The sequence below is a fragment of the Paralichthys olivaceus genome, chromosome 23 (genome assembly GCF_024713975.1).
Source record: "Paralichthys olivaceus isolate ysfri-2021 chromosome 23, ASM2471397v2, whole genome shotgun sequence".
NCBI lineage: Eukaryota > Metazoa > Chordata > Actinopteri > Pleuronectiformes > Paralichthyidae > Paralichthys > Paralichthys olivaceus.
This window is the reverse complement of record NC_091115.1, coordinates 8,827,737-8,843,106: the sequence shown is the minus strand read 5'-3', so window position 1 is coordinate 8,843,106 and position 15,370 is coordinate 8,827,737. Positions and strand designations below refer to the sequence as shown.

The 15,370-nt window shown below is 41.9% G+C and overlaps 1 protein-coding gene across 6 annotated transcripts in view; it reads left to right on the top strand.

Annotated features, from left to right (window-relative positions):
• The window catches only part of grm8a (glutamate receptor, metabotropic 8a), a 340,837-nt gene that overhangs the window by 67,024 nt on the left and 258,443 nt on the right, over positions 1–15,370 (top strand). The window lies entirely within an intron of this gene.

Genomic DNA, 15,370 nt, shown 5'->3' with positions numbered 1-15,370 from the left:
AGGTTGGCTGCTCTCTAGGGTTGGGCTGACGGACGATGCCATCGTGAAGTTGAGCTGTAAAATAGAAGAATACAGTAAAAACTCCATCTTCATGACTATTTGCCATATGTTGTCAAGCCTTGTGCTCGACTGTTGCTCTCGTCCATGGATTCTCTGAACAGTTTGACATCATATGATTCCCAAGTATTTATTGGTGTTTGAGTCCATCTGCTGCATAATCTGAAAAGTGCTTTTTATAAATCACGTGCTACTTTTAGGAACGAGGTCATTGTTTTGTCTTGACTGCATGGTCATAGTCAAACTGTTTGAACGAGGCCATTCTGTGTCACGCTGACACTCCATGTTTGATTGTGTCGTATTCATGCAAACCTCCTGCCTCGGTCTGTACTGTCACGGAAAAACAGATCTTTTTCTATTGGCACACAATTTACACAAATATCATCATGTTGCGGGTGTAATCAGTGTAATTTTTTTATTCCCAAATCTAAATTTAGTGCGTGAAAGTCAGTGATACTTGATTAAACCCTTTATTTAACTAAGAGCTACATTTCTTAAACAAAAAGATGAGAGGAAAACAAAGCAATTATGTAAAAAGCTGTGAATATAGGGCAAAGACAAGTACGTCAAAGGCAAGCAGAGAAGACATGAAAAGATAATCTTCCTTTGTCTCTCCTGTATAGATAAGAGAAATATAAAAAGCATGAAAGTACAGTAGAAAGAAGTGCAGTGGATTGAGGAAGTGAAAAAGGACAAGATGTCAAAAGAAAGAAAGTGAATTTTAAAGTGTGGAGAAAAAGAAACACAGAAAACGACGAGACGCCTTTTTGATTTATTATTTTTTTTCTCGTTTCTAGGGCCCAAAGGACGAGATAGAAAAATAAAAAAGCAGTAAGGGAAGATGCTAAGCTGCATACAATATTTCAGCGGAGTGTACTTTTCTGATGACAAAGCTTTTGTGGGGTGGATATGGGCCGGTGGTGAGCAGTGAGGCTCACGGTCACGCTGTCATCTTTGCTAAAAATCAATTCTTTGCATTGCCTTTTAAACGGACCTGCCCTCAGGGGGAAGCAGAGTAAGAGCCGAAAACACTGTCACACCTGATATAGTTTGTATAAAATGCAAATTCTTAACCATTATATATTTTTAAACGTTAAAAAACCACTTTAATGGGCCGATTGTTAGCAGGCCCATGGTTTTTGTGTTTGCTTTCTGCTTATATACAGGGCCCCCATGGATTTGTAACTAATGAGCCACTGTTCGGCTTTTAATCCCCATTTTTCACTGTTTTCCATTTTCGTTTTACTTTGGATTAAAACAAGGTTTTTGTTTACTGAAGTGTTTGCTTGCCAAAAAAAGTTTGTTCCCCCCGCAACCATTTGGCTCAGGATGGTTTTTACTCATTCGTCATGTCTGTTCCCCAAGCGTTTTTGTTTCATCATTACTATTCACAAGTAGCGATTATCCATCCCTTGCTTCCACCCTTCCATCCCTCGCCTTCTCTTTTCCGTGCATCCCATAATAGATATTTTGTATTGATCTCAGCATTACCTTCTTCTAGCCATTCCTCTTCTCAGATCCTCCATCACCGCCTCACTTCCCACCCTCATTTTTCCTCCTCTTTCCTGCCCCAGTCTTCTCCCACCCACAGATTATATCAATATGATCCCTCCCTCCATCCATCCATCCCTCTCCTCCTCCTCTTTCCCTCTCAACCGTTTATTCTTCCCCCTCTTCGCTCCTCCATCCTCCTCCCACCCACCCCATTATATTAATAGGCTGTTAAGAGTGTGATTTCAGCAGTAGCTTTTTCTATTAGCAGACGCTGCATTAGTTTGTCTGTGCGGACTCTGCCGCCTGTTACTCAGTCGGACATGTTAACAGTATAATGGCAGTCTGCTAGCCACATCACATGCTGTCTGTGCGTGCACACACACACACACACACACACACACACACACACACACACACACACACACACACAGCAGGAGTACATGTTGATTTTTGCACACCCCCACATTATGACAAATTATATCGTCAGACCTACATGTATGCATTCATCTGCCTGGTACACGCACAAAGCGGCTGCAGGAGATGAAGTGAAACTATAAGAATTAGCATTCACTGAGTCAGTCCATTACGCTCCCCGCATGTTAATTCAACAGCCGATGAGTCACATACTTTCCAGCAATACAGTTTGTCAAAGTGACGATACAACATGAAACACGTCACATACGCAGCGGCTTCAATAGTTGTGTTGACAGCTTCACTTTTTTGCACTTTATTGCCATTTTCCCCATTAATCTCCTTTCCAAACATTAGTGCATATTTCCTCAGAATGCAACAGTCTGGAGCTGCTCAGTGATTTTATGTTGGCATTCCACATTTAACCTCGGAAACAAATACATTCTGTTCCTTTTCTTTTCATTATGTCCACAAACCTCTCGCCAATTTCTTTAAGGAGTTTTACTATGCACTTCATTGCAGGCTTTTGTTTTTGCAGAGTGGAACACCTTCATGTTTTTACACTTTATTGTGCTGTAGATTTTGATGCATAAACTTTGCACAAACAGTATAGAGCTGCTGCATGAGGCGGTTGTCGTACCTAGCTTTGAGTTTGTTGTTGTTTTGCAGCTCAATGATTTTGAGTTGGAGGTTGGCAGCCACATGAGCTGGTTCCACATTTAACATCATAATAAATATGTTCAGTTCCTTTTCTTTACATTCATCCCGTCCACAAACTTCTCACCAAGTGCTCAGAAACTTTTCACCCTCTTCTATCCAAAACATTTTAATGCCATTGCAGGCTTTTCTTCCAGCTTAGGAAAATGCACAGTGTTTGCACACAATGCAACAAGGCTCCCACTCAAAACTTTCCTGCTTTACATTGTCTCTCTGCAGACAAGAGTTTAACTTAGTCCAATAGCTTTTAACCTACAGTCATACAGTCTGGACACCAAGGGTTTCCCTGCCCCTGATCCAGATACATGTCAAGGATAATTAAAGCAAACAGAAGGCGCCACAGCCAAAGCTCTGAATATTTTTAGAAGTAAATGAGAAATCTCAGAGTCAAAGTCAGCTGGGATTTACACCAGCATCGCCACGACCCTTGTAGGCTAAAGTGCTGTAGGTAATAGATGGTAGACTTCTCTTCATCATTCTGGATCATTAAGTGTACACTTATAGTGATGGGGTCTTTGTAAATGACTGTGATGTTGTGAGAAGATATTTTAAAGAACAGTTTTCTAGTTTGTTTGTGAATTTTTGTGCACATTTTAAGAGTGGGGGGGAAGTTGTGTGTAAAACTGGATCGGTGGAGGTGGATTTGGCGACACGGGGGGTATACGGGAATGGAATTGCTTTCTCTCAGCGGGGTGTGCAAGTGGGGGCTCTTCCCCCTAAAAATAAAACGATACAGCTTCCCCCTCGAGGTACAGATATCGGTCCTGGAAACACTCGTGCCTGTGTTTTCCCCAGCGGGCCAGAAGAACCGCGCCCCACTGTGGGAGTTCTGATCGAATGAAATTTAGCGACACTTCAAAGCGGGGAAACATCGCATTCCTTCCTTATAACGTTGTCTTCAATGGGATAATTGAGCTCTGAATATTGAACTGTAGCTGTTTTTCAAAGGCTACACATTTTACTCCATGTGAGAACTTTTACCTCCTGGGTTTGAACTCGATTGACCAACATCCTGAACAATTAAGTCATCGACGAGCAGACTCACTAAGTGCAATAATGTAATCACCTTCTCTTTTATTGTAATTTGCTCCAACTTTTGGAGTGCCAGCATCATGGGGCTTAATTTTAGATTTGATTAAAGCCACTTCATTGTCAAGAAAGGCACACTGACTCTCATTTTTCTTCCTAGTCTTAAATGGCAGTGACCAAACTCTCCTGATGGTTTCCCAATTACTCTCCATTTACTTTACAGCCCCTGCTTCTCTTTTCATTTAAATAAAGTAATTTCCTATATCAACTGCACAGTTACTTTTTGAACTCGTCACTTCCAGTCTGACGGCGCTAACCTGTTTGTGGGCTTGCATAAATGGCCATTTAGTGATGCTTGGGAGCGCAAGAAATAGATGAGTGTAACGTCTCGCCATCTGCCGCGCTGTTGTTTCAGCCCTGGAACAATTGTTGAAATGTCAGATTACATTTGTGTTTTTTTTTTTGCCTCGTGAAGACTCCGGGGGACTAAGAGCTGTCTGAGTCTCAAAATTAAAATGACTTTATTCAGCGGTACAATAAACATTTAGCTTGTGCGGCGGTGCTTTTACAACACGGCGTGATAAGACAGCTACTGGCAAAAATCATACAAGAAAATGGGCAATCACTTGCATTTTACTGGGGTTGTGTACACGATAAATGCGCATGTGTTTGTAGGAGGTGACACAAATCACGATGACCTGATAGCTAATATGATCCGTTCCCTCTTGATTACTGTTGCTTTACCTGCCAAGTTTTCCCTTCTCGCTCAGCACATGTGAAGTTGATAATTACACTTGATAATGTTGGCAGATTTACCTCTTGAGATTTGCGGGTCTTTGATTTTACTCCAAGGAGGCTATCATTTCTAACTGACGCTAATTATAAAATCCGATTTGGGAGCAAACTTGGCTGAAGCTAGATGATTTATTTAAAAGGTTATTCTTATAGAGGACACGGTAATAGACGAAAATGATTCTTAACTCGGATTTAAAAAGAGGATCTAACGTAACCTGGGTTATTCAACAGAATATTTAGCTGTTTTCCGACATGAACTTCGGAATATTGGAACATTTTCCGGAGTTGGACTTTAACACGCAGGGGTCAGATAGTTCACAACAACAGAAAATATTTGGTAATTCAGAGTAGAGTTGGCAGGAGGCAGAACATGACGTGTATCAAGTTTATTCTATTACTCATAATTGATTAAAATTATCAATATAAAACTTTTGCCAGAATCTTTTCATCCTTATTAATGTGGATGATGGCACAACACCCCCCTCATGAGTGCATAGACTTATCGTCTGCCTTTCACACCAGCAAGGCAGACATTTTTTAAAATAAAAGTACCAGACAGTGACCGCTAAAGTCTGCGACTGTGGCAGCAGCTTCTGGAGCAGACGTTAAAAATTAAGGCTTCATAACATAACTTCCAGGCCTCTAACCCACAGTAAAGGAACCCTATGAGGATGTGCCCTATAACCCCTGTTCTTCTCCTCCTACGCAAACCTTTCCCAACCAGCAATGGCTCTGTCATCTATAGGTACACAGGGGACGCAAACCAAAGCCCAGTCTCTAACAATGATGAAACACTGTACTTTCAGCAAATACATCAAGCTGGTAAGTCTCTCACTTAACAAAACAATAGTGAATGGTAAAGGAGAAACGCACTGAGAACGTTAGAAACCAAAGAATACCTTGTGTCATGTGTCACAGCTGTAGACTGTTCATAAAGTATCTTGGAAATTAACGCTTTAGCGATGTCCCAGCATCACACACATTCGACCAATCACAAGTCAGACCCAGCCTCAAGTCATTTTTATTCAGTCAAATTAATAATTAAAAAACAAAGTTACACTCGATCACAGATTATTCCAATGAGAACTAATAAAAATGACAGCAACCACCTTTGAGAAAAGTTATTTGATGTGTGGGGTTCACAAGCTATACTGCAGCCTCAGACACACGACATTAGACAGACCAGTGGTTTACCTTCATCACTCGGCTACAGGCACACATAGGTCTTGCTACTGCATTTCAACACAAATTTCAAGCGCAGCTCACATCCCCAAACTCCCATTCTCTCAGAATCTGACATAAATTACTGAGTCATTACATTTTTTGGCACTCGTGTTAAAGAGGTACCTCATCAGCAAAAAACCAAAAACCTCACCAGCTTTCTGAACTGTGATCTGCTTTACCGGCCCGGAGGTCGACAGCAGCTCGGCCGTGCAGTCATACCAAAAAAAATCGTAATATGAAAATGAGTTCAGCTAAAAATTCTATTGAAAATATGTCAGGGAGATATTGACTATTTGATAATTCGTGAGACCATTTCTTGAAGCATTATTATTTAATATAACCTACGACATATAGGGGTGTACAGTTTTATCTAGTTTTCCACATTAAAAACCTCACATCACATCCCCTGAATGTAAAGTAACCTGTTTCCATTCATCTAAAAGAATGGAACTAATAAACTGTCTCATTCATCTTCATTCAAACCACATTTATTTTGTGGCTTAACCACATTTATTCAACTTTATTATTATGATCTTGTAGACGGTTATGATATTGATGTCATCTGTGCTTATGCTGAAAGACTTAATGGTGCAGTTGTGATATCAGCGTGAGTATTGAATGATTTCAATGATTCACACGCACGCATGCACGCTGATACTGATACATAATGTAAGATGCAAAACACGACTCATTTGAAGTGGCCACCCGCTGTGCTGATGATGGTCTCTTGTGAGGGTTTACAAACCCATACTGTGAATTCAATCAAAACACACACACACCTCGATAAAGTAGTAAAGCCATTTGTGGGCATGCACCGATTTTTGTCTCCTCCATGTGCCAAAACATTTAACCAAAACTTCCTTGATAACCAGGAAATACACGCTGACATGGTTTTTAGACTTCCTTCTAATTTGCTTCAAAGTTGTTTTTCATTTAACAGATTTAAAACACTTCCCATGCAGGTGTGCTGCCATATCGTGTGATGTATGAGGCTCATTTACAAGTGTAACAGTGGGAATAGGCGCCTAAAGGACTTAATGGTGGGGGAATACCTGTTGGAAAACTCAGCCCTGCTCTGTGTCATAAAGCTGCAACACTGGCAGGTGTGTCTGTTCTTTTTTAATGTGAGTGTGTGTGTGTGTGTCTACCCGTTGGCGACACTTACGAATTAAAAGAGATGAAAATCTGTGTAAGTTTGACTTTGCGCGTGTGTTTTGAGAGATTTACGACATATGGAGGTGCAGTAGCACAGCAGGGCGCAGGAACGCAAACAAGGAACAGTGATATGAATGTGGGCAGGTGTCATGTTGACGCACGCACACACACACACACACACACACACACACACACACACACACACACACACACACACACACTCACACACACTCACACTATCAAGTACAACACTCACAATGAAGCACTGTTGGAGAGCACTTTTGTGCAACTGCAGGGAGAGACAAACAGAGGAGAAGCTGCAGGTGGCTGGCTTGTATCAAGTAGTCGGGCGCCTTCCTCCTGTGTGGGTGTACGCTTGCGTTTCACTGCACACAAGATTTAGGTTTGCAGAAGTGATGCAACTGTAGGAGGAATATATTATTCAAATAACAGACAAACAGAGGGGGAATGTGTGAGAGAGAGGGAGAGCAGAGTGAGACATTTTGAGAGATATTAAAACGAAAGAAGCAGCCGTGAGGGAAGTAAAGGAGATATCTCTGTAAATTCTGGTATGTTTATGTGTGAGGGATGAAGATGGAGGAGGAGACAGTAAAGAAGTGAGTGAAAGCAGTAAGAATGAATCTAAGGCTATAAAACGAATGGTTTCTATGGGTAATTTCTTCAGTCAATCGTGAGTTAAAACCAGTCATGCAGTTGATTGGTTGGATGTATAGTAGAGGGGCTGAGTCCGCCCATGTCAAATCATAATATCTGTTTCCCTCTTATCACAGAAGTTCCCTCAGGAGTATGACTCATTTAACGAAGGTCAACGAAAGCACAGACTCCCCTTTGAGAAATAATAGAAAACAATGAGCAAAAATCTTCGATTTCTTCATTTAAATGTCAAAAAACAACTAGACCTATGTTATACATGGACCATCCATTCATTCTGTGTCTGTGTGTGTGTGTCTGTGTGTGTGTGTATGGTTGACTTCAGTTTTTGTGTAGAAGCACTTGATCTGCATTCAGAGGCAGGTGAGGACAGATGGCCATTTGTTTGGAGTGTGACAGTTTGTAGTGCTTCCAAAAGCTGTGATACAGGGCAGGTGTGTGTGTGGGTGGGTGGGTGGGTGGGTGTGCGTGTGTGTGTCACAATGCAACACACCGCCCACACCTCGATCTCCTGAAATGCCCTGTCCCCCGGCCGACCCTGTGACCTTCTCCCAGCAGCAGGATGCAGATTCATCGCCACTATTTCAATCTTTTCCACCTAAGTGCAGCCTTTAATAAGGTTCCTTTTGAAATGTAAATGGTCTGAGGCGGCGGGCTGGTATTACAGCTCCTGCCTCTCCACCCGAGCATTCTGTGTCACCGCGGTTAATTCATTGTCAGCCTGGGCATGTAATACCTGCAGGGCTGTGAAGGGTTCAAAATTAGGTTCCACCCTGTATATTCCTTGTTCGTGTTCTCTTTCGGTCACTGTGAGCAGGAAGTCTGACTCAATAATGTAAATACTGTATGTCTCATATGAGAACCAGCCACTGTGCAGTTATCCAGCTCTACAGCTCCATGATGATATTTTAAAAAAACAGTGGCGAGAATCTCAAGTATGTTTGCTGACAAGAATCTGAGGTTAGATCAGCAAGTTAAGAAGGTTAATCCGCCCTGAAGCAGATCTATAATCAGTCAATACCATAAATCTGGTGACTTGTAAAGCAGACCTTGATCTTGTATCGACTTGATCTCTGTGAGCCAGGCCACCTTTAAGGCCTTGAAATGCTGATGAGAATAAATGTTTTTCATTCAGAACCTTGAAAATGTTTATATATCAACACATATTGAGTCATTTTTAACAACAGCATGAGTCCAGGAAAGGCAACGATTTTCTATGGGATGAATCACCATGTCATTCTGTACAGACTCTCCTGGAGGGTGTGAACTGTACTAAACTCGATTTGGTCTCAACAGCTATTGGATGAATTGTTGCCTGCTCTCCTGCAAAGCCAATAACTTTCTGAAAAAAAAGGAGCAGGCAGCAGGGAGGTGGTCTGAATGAGTGAGTTCCACGGCTTCAGTGGCGAGACACCTCCTCTGCCGCAGCCCGCGCTGAAAACCTCCAGGGAATTAATGGCTCCCCGTACTGTCAGCTCGGCAGCATTGCTCAGTGCCTTGCTTTTGCTTGGACCTCCCAAATAAACTCACCGTCTCTGGGAAGGCTCGGGAGAATCAATGATTCAGCTCTCCTCGAGTATCGGAGCTTTAAGCTTTTGTGGCGTCGACATATCTGCAGGTAGATGCATCTATTTCCTCGACGACACCACCGAGATTGCACGCGGCAGTTCAATGTTGGTGATTTATCGGACTACAGGACGAGAGATGTGGACGTGAAGGTGTTAAATGAAACTCCAGTTTGAAAACAAACCCTGTCCACTTCATCTTCCTTTGTCCCGACACTCGTCCACATCAGTCTCCTCTTTGTCACTTCTCTCCCTTTTGTTTTTCATCTTCTATCAGTATAATCTCTCGCCCTTTTCTCAACCTTTCAGCTTTTCTAAACACTTCTCTCCTGTTTTCTACTCGCATCTCTCTGCATCGCTTTGCCTCCAGCTGCTATTTGTTGTTTCCCATCAATTATCACAGTATCCTTCATTCATCTTCTTTTGTCTTTTGCATGCTTCCTCTCATAGTTTTTCTCTTAGATGTTCCCTTTTATTTTCACTTTCTCAGTCTCCCCTTTGTTATGCTTTGGTTAACTTTGCCTCTCATTCTTTCTCTCATCCTCCTGTCATGCTCCCCCACTCCTCTTTTCATTCTCTCCCATTAAATGTTCCTTTGTCGTCTTGTCTCACGCCCTGTCTTTTCTGTTGTTTACCTTCTCTCTTCTCTCTCTCTCTCAAAGGGGCTCCCTCTTTACTTACTTTTGCTCTCTTGTCTTTCTTTCATCTCGTCTACCTGTTTATTAAATTATAGGCTGCTATTCTTTCCTGATCTCCCTGTGATGTAGGGATGAGACGTGGGGTAAAACCAACAGAGTAAAGAGAATATCACTATTGTTTAGCGGCAATTAGAGGAGCATCTGTGATCCTCAAAGAGCAACAGTGATCTGAGATAGTTAATACTTATATGTTTTGTTTTCCAGATTATTTTCAGTTTTTTGAATAAAGTGTGAAAATGCAGAATTAAGTTTGCATCCAATTTGTAAACTGACCTTCCGTGGACTTGCCATGGGAGGTTAATGTTGGGTCTGTTTGAATCTTTTAAATAAAGCAGTCATTCTCTAAGGCCTCTGTCTTCCACCTGACAACCTCTTTATGTTTTGTTGTGGAGGGAAATATTTGGTAACATCAGTCCGTTGTGCCCGAGGATTTCACCGAAGTGGCCATGGACGCTAGTTGTTACATGACGGTGTTCTAATGGTTCTAAAATAAAAACAATGATAGTTTATACAGTCATTCTTTTGGAAGCAGGAAGCCGAGGCCTATTTCTTCTGTAATGATGTTTGGTCTCATGAGGTGAAATGTGTTTACTGCCAAAAGAGTGGTGGGAGAGGAGCAGAGACAAATGGGCATATCTCAAAACCTACCATAGTTCCAATTGGAACTTGTGGAGTGTTGGTATTCAGTATCTTCTGGATCAACATGTTTTGTTTGCTTATTTTACAAAATTCTTTTAGTTTAAGTTGTACATAGTTTAGTAGTATAAAGCATTTGATGATACTCCAAAAAAAATACTATTGTACATGATACAAGGTCATTCTTTTTGGAAAAGTGGCTGCTGTGATATGAATAATGACTTGTAACTTTGAAATGACGTGTCATCCTGGTTTACAATTCCCAATCTGTGCAGTACTAATGACAAGTTTCTGTGGTAGTTGGATTAAAGCAGCAAAATGTGAGTAAATCTGGAACAAGAAAGATGGGCAGGCAGACACAGAGGCTGAGGGCCAAAGCCTGAAAGAGAAAAAGAGAGACAGATGGCCCCAGAACGAGATGAGGTGGTTAGACAGAGCTAGACACGCCCAACCCTCGGTCCCAACAGTCTTCATCCTGTTAAATTAACTCGGCAAGGTCCCGCTGTGCCAGTCCTGTCCCCATTTGACTCAGACCCTGGCTGGCTGCTGTAGGGTTGAGTCAAAATTTGAGCAAGTAAACAACTCTCCAGGCTGTCTCCAACCCAGGGCTCCAGACGGACAGATCGATATATACAGTGTGTGCTCCTTCCCTCTAGTTTCAGGGTCCGTGCTCTGGTAGCTCAGTGAAAATTGTTCCTGCTCGATCATGCAAAAAAAAAAAAAAAAAAAGGTTTGTTGTTGAGGCTACAAAGCGACTTTACGTTAGGATCTTGACTGCTTTTCTCTGTGTACAGCTCTTTTTAAAAAGTGCATTTAATGCATATATGTGTTTTTGTACACACGACAGCATGTTTGTATGTCTAATTAATTTGAACCCCATCATGGATCATGGCAAGCCACTGTGCACTTTGCGTTGCGTGTAAATGTGCGTGTGCCAATCCTGCAACGTGTCCAATCCTCCCTCTGACTGTGTGTGTGTGTGTGTGTGTGTGTGTGTGTGTGTGTGTGAAAGGTTGTATAGTATTTGCAGTTGGGTTAATTAGCTTCTGATCACTGCCATCTATCAACCTAATGCTCAGATGCTGGCCCCAACAGCTCCATTACTGCTAAACACACATATACTGTACTCGTGTGTGTGTGTGTGTGTGTGTGTGTGTGTGTGTGTGTGTGTGTGTGTGTGTATACTCATGTTGTTCACACACACGCTATAATATATGGTATCAGTTATTAACACATAATCAGCCTCTGAGATAAGCTCTATATCAGCTTTGTGTTTGTCAATCTGTGGTTCAAGGGCCGTATATTAGGACATATGACAAGAGGAAAGCAACAGTGTACATTTTATAGCTCAAAAGTTATTTGTTAAAGATTTTTCTGTTAGATAAGTGTCTCTATTGACCGATTGGTTTCTTATGTCCAATGAACCAAACATTCCAATACTCAAGGATACCACTTTGTAGTGTACTTGAACAAGCATTTTTAGCTTTTTACTCATTAAATGAACATTGCAGATGTAATCTTTGTAAGGGGATAATCCCACATTTGTATTCTGTATGATTTTGCTTGTCCTTTTTAAAGGGTTAATTTTAGATACATCTGCAGCATCAGTTGTTTGATGATGTGTTAATTTCTTTGTGTTCTTCAAAGTTCCTCTCTAAGAAGGGGTTAAACTCGGTGGACTGAATTTCCTCCGTTTTTTGGTCCCCAGCTGGAAAGTCACATACATAAAAGCCAGTGGGCCACATCATTAGGTCTTGGTCCAAATCCTGCTGTTAGTTATCTGTTCAGCTCCCCGGTGGGATTCAGCGTGATCTATAGTCTAGGATGAAACTGTTCCCCACTATCACCACAGTCATTAAGGCATAGAGGGGGGCCGCCCTGACTGTCTATAGGTGGGAGTGGTAGTGGAGGGAATTGGCTTATATAAGCCTCACTCCCCCAGAGTTCACTTAGGAAACACAGGTGAGGAATGTAAGTGGCTATTAAGGGTATTCTTAAGTTTCAGTCAAGAATGTGTCTAAAGAAATGAGATATCATCAGCCTACCCGTGTGTATTGATAGTTTTCATGGAAGGAAAACACATTAGCTTGTGCTCTTTCAATAGTATTTCCTTGGAGGGGGAATAAAGTTCAATTAAGAATGAATCTTTTGATTTTATAGCCGATGGACATCTATTCTGTTTGCATTGTGATCAATTCTGCACAAATGCAAAAGAAGCAATCATTGTAAGATTGGTCATTCGAAGACACAACATGCTTATCAGAGACTTCAGAGACTCTGATAAGAACCGTGGCTGCATGTATATGTGTGCAGTGCTGTTTTCATGTGAGGCAAAATGTGTAGAACTTTGAGAAGGCTCTATGATTCAACATGTCTTGATTGGTGAAAGACTGAAATGCTGTGTCATCCAGTCTCTTAAGCTTATCCAAAATCAGGTTGTTGAGGCAGCAGATAAACTGGATATTCTAGGGATCCCTCTCCTCATCCGTGATTTCCAGCTACTCTTGCTCAAACCCAGGCAATGGTTGTTGATACATTTAAAAACCTGTTTGTGTTGCTGCAGAAAACATCTGGAACTGAAATGATCCATGAGCCCATTGATACATTTGTGAGAATGAGAAAGTGATTCTAGTCCTAATTGAAACAGCACACACTCTTTCATTCTACCCTTCTTTCCCCCTCTCTCTCACATACACATATTCATTAGAGCAAATGGAATTAAGGGGATTGGAGGCATAATCTTCTTCCCCAGCGATGTGGGGGAACCGAAATGTTAATTCCCCGCCTCTAACTACAACTCCAGCTATACTCGCTGCGGAAGCGGCTGGATTCGCTCGCAACTCAAAGCACATGAATGATTTACGGCGCTGAAATGTCACATGCCATTAGACATGTCGAAGTCTCTGTAAAGATGCGTGTGTGTCAGTGGAATCTGTTGTTTTGTGACCAGAGAAACATCTTTTACAAATTTGAAAGCAGGTGTAGCTGTGGATAGCACTATCTGGTCTGTGCCTGTACAATATCGGATGTTGCTGAATGTGTTTGTAGTTCTCTGTGTTTCTATCTCTGCTTTTCCTTTCCTTACTCAGTAATGATACAGGAAATACGACAAGAGGAAGACTGTGCGCTGTACACAAGTGTGTATTTGTGACTAGATTCGTCTCAGTTTCGCAGTTTCCAGCTGCGGAGTGAAATAACAAAAGATCAAAGTGCCAGGTTTACCCAGGTTACAGGGTTACTTCCACATTGCTGTCGTAAACAGACCAATATCTCATATTCCTGCAGCCGTGCATTCATTTCTCTTTGAAATGGATATTCGCGTATTGAAATGCACACAGAGAGCAAAGGCACAAGTGAAACGACGCAGTCACACACACACAACTCAAATACACATTCACAGGTGCATGTATACAATTCAACACATGCACACAAGTTGTTTCACAGTGTTTGATTTCCTTTTTTTTTTTTTGTCTCTCTCCATATCCTGTATGAATTATACATACACGTTCTGGGGTCTGAGACAGTTTTCAGTTATATTCCCCTGACAGAGGAAACCACTACCAGTCCCCAAGTGTCACAAACTCACTGAGAGGAATGAAGTTATTTAATAGGAAAGCAAAAGAACTACTTGTCCCAAAATAAAAAATCCACCAATTATCTATATTACTAATGATGCTGTTGGATTACTACTTATTTCTTCGTCTCCAGCGAATAACAAGTTTTGACCTGGATGTGGATTATCATGGCAAAAAGTCAAACAGTCAAGTCCACCAGTACATTTTTTGAGAAAAGGCTCCTGAGGCAGAGATCTGTCTTGAGATTCTATTTTACACCCACTCACCACGAGGCTTCAGCACCACCAAAGACGACCCATTTAAGAAATCCTGCCAGACTCAGGATAGGTCCCTGACCTTTTAAAATGGCAAAGGCAAGTGTGGACGTGGGGTGGTGGGGACCTCAGTTGACGCTCAGACAGAATGAAGACAGTGAGTGATGGGCTTTAGAGACATTCAAGTCACACACACACACACACACACTGTCTGTCTTAAATCTCCTCATGCTGCACCAACAGAATTTGCTGTGCTCAGCAATTGCAGGCATTTGTATTTACTTGTGTGTGCGTGAAGACAGACAGCGGACACGCCTTATGTTTGGTTTAGTTTGGCAGCTGAGTCTTGCATCTAGTGAATGCTAATGACTTGCGTCTCCGATAAGATGTCTGTCGTACAGTCGTGTGTGGGTCTTACCTCGCTGTCCCCCTCTGTCAGGGGAAAAATCAATCTGCCTGTCAGCCATGTAACACCTTCAGCCTGTAACGCCGCCTATCACCAGTAATACCTGTGTGTATGTGTCCGCTGTCATTCTGTCAAATCTGTGGTCTCTCCGTCCCTCCATCTTCCTCCTGTGCCTTTTGTCAGTCTGTCCCTCCTGCCTCGTCGCTGCCGTCTCTTTTGTGTCTTGTCTTCCTACATCACATCTTCCTGTCTCCAACCCCTCGATATGTCGGCTGTGACATCAGCCTTGAAGGATGAATCGTACTTTGCATCAGTATCATTTACCTTTCTGTTGCCTCCCCGTCTCCCTGTCAACCCCACATTCAGATTTCCAATTATTCACCGCTGTTGTTTCTCTCCACCTGCACATACCGACTTCTTTCACGCCTCTGAACCAACAAAATGTCTACACTTTAATTTGAACTTCCCTGCACATCCCAAAGATTTATGAATCACGGATCCTTTGGGGAGTGAGGAGCATTTATAAGCCTTTTTCTACATATACAGCACTCCAGTGAAAATATGCATGATGATTGTTATATAGATGAAAGAATTATCTCAGCATGACACACCTATTTTTTCTTTGTTAGTTTTTACTTGTGGTAGCTGAACAATTGATTGTGTTGCTGAAAAGGAAATGAAG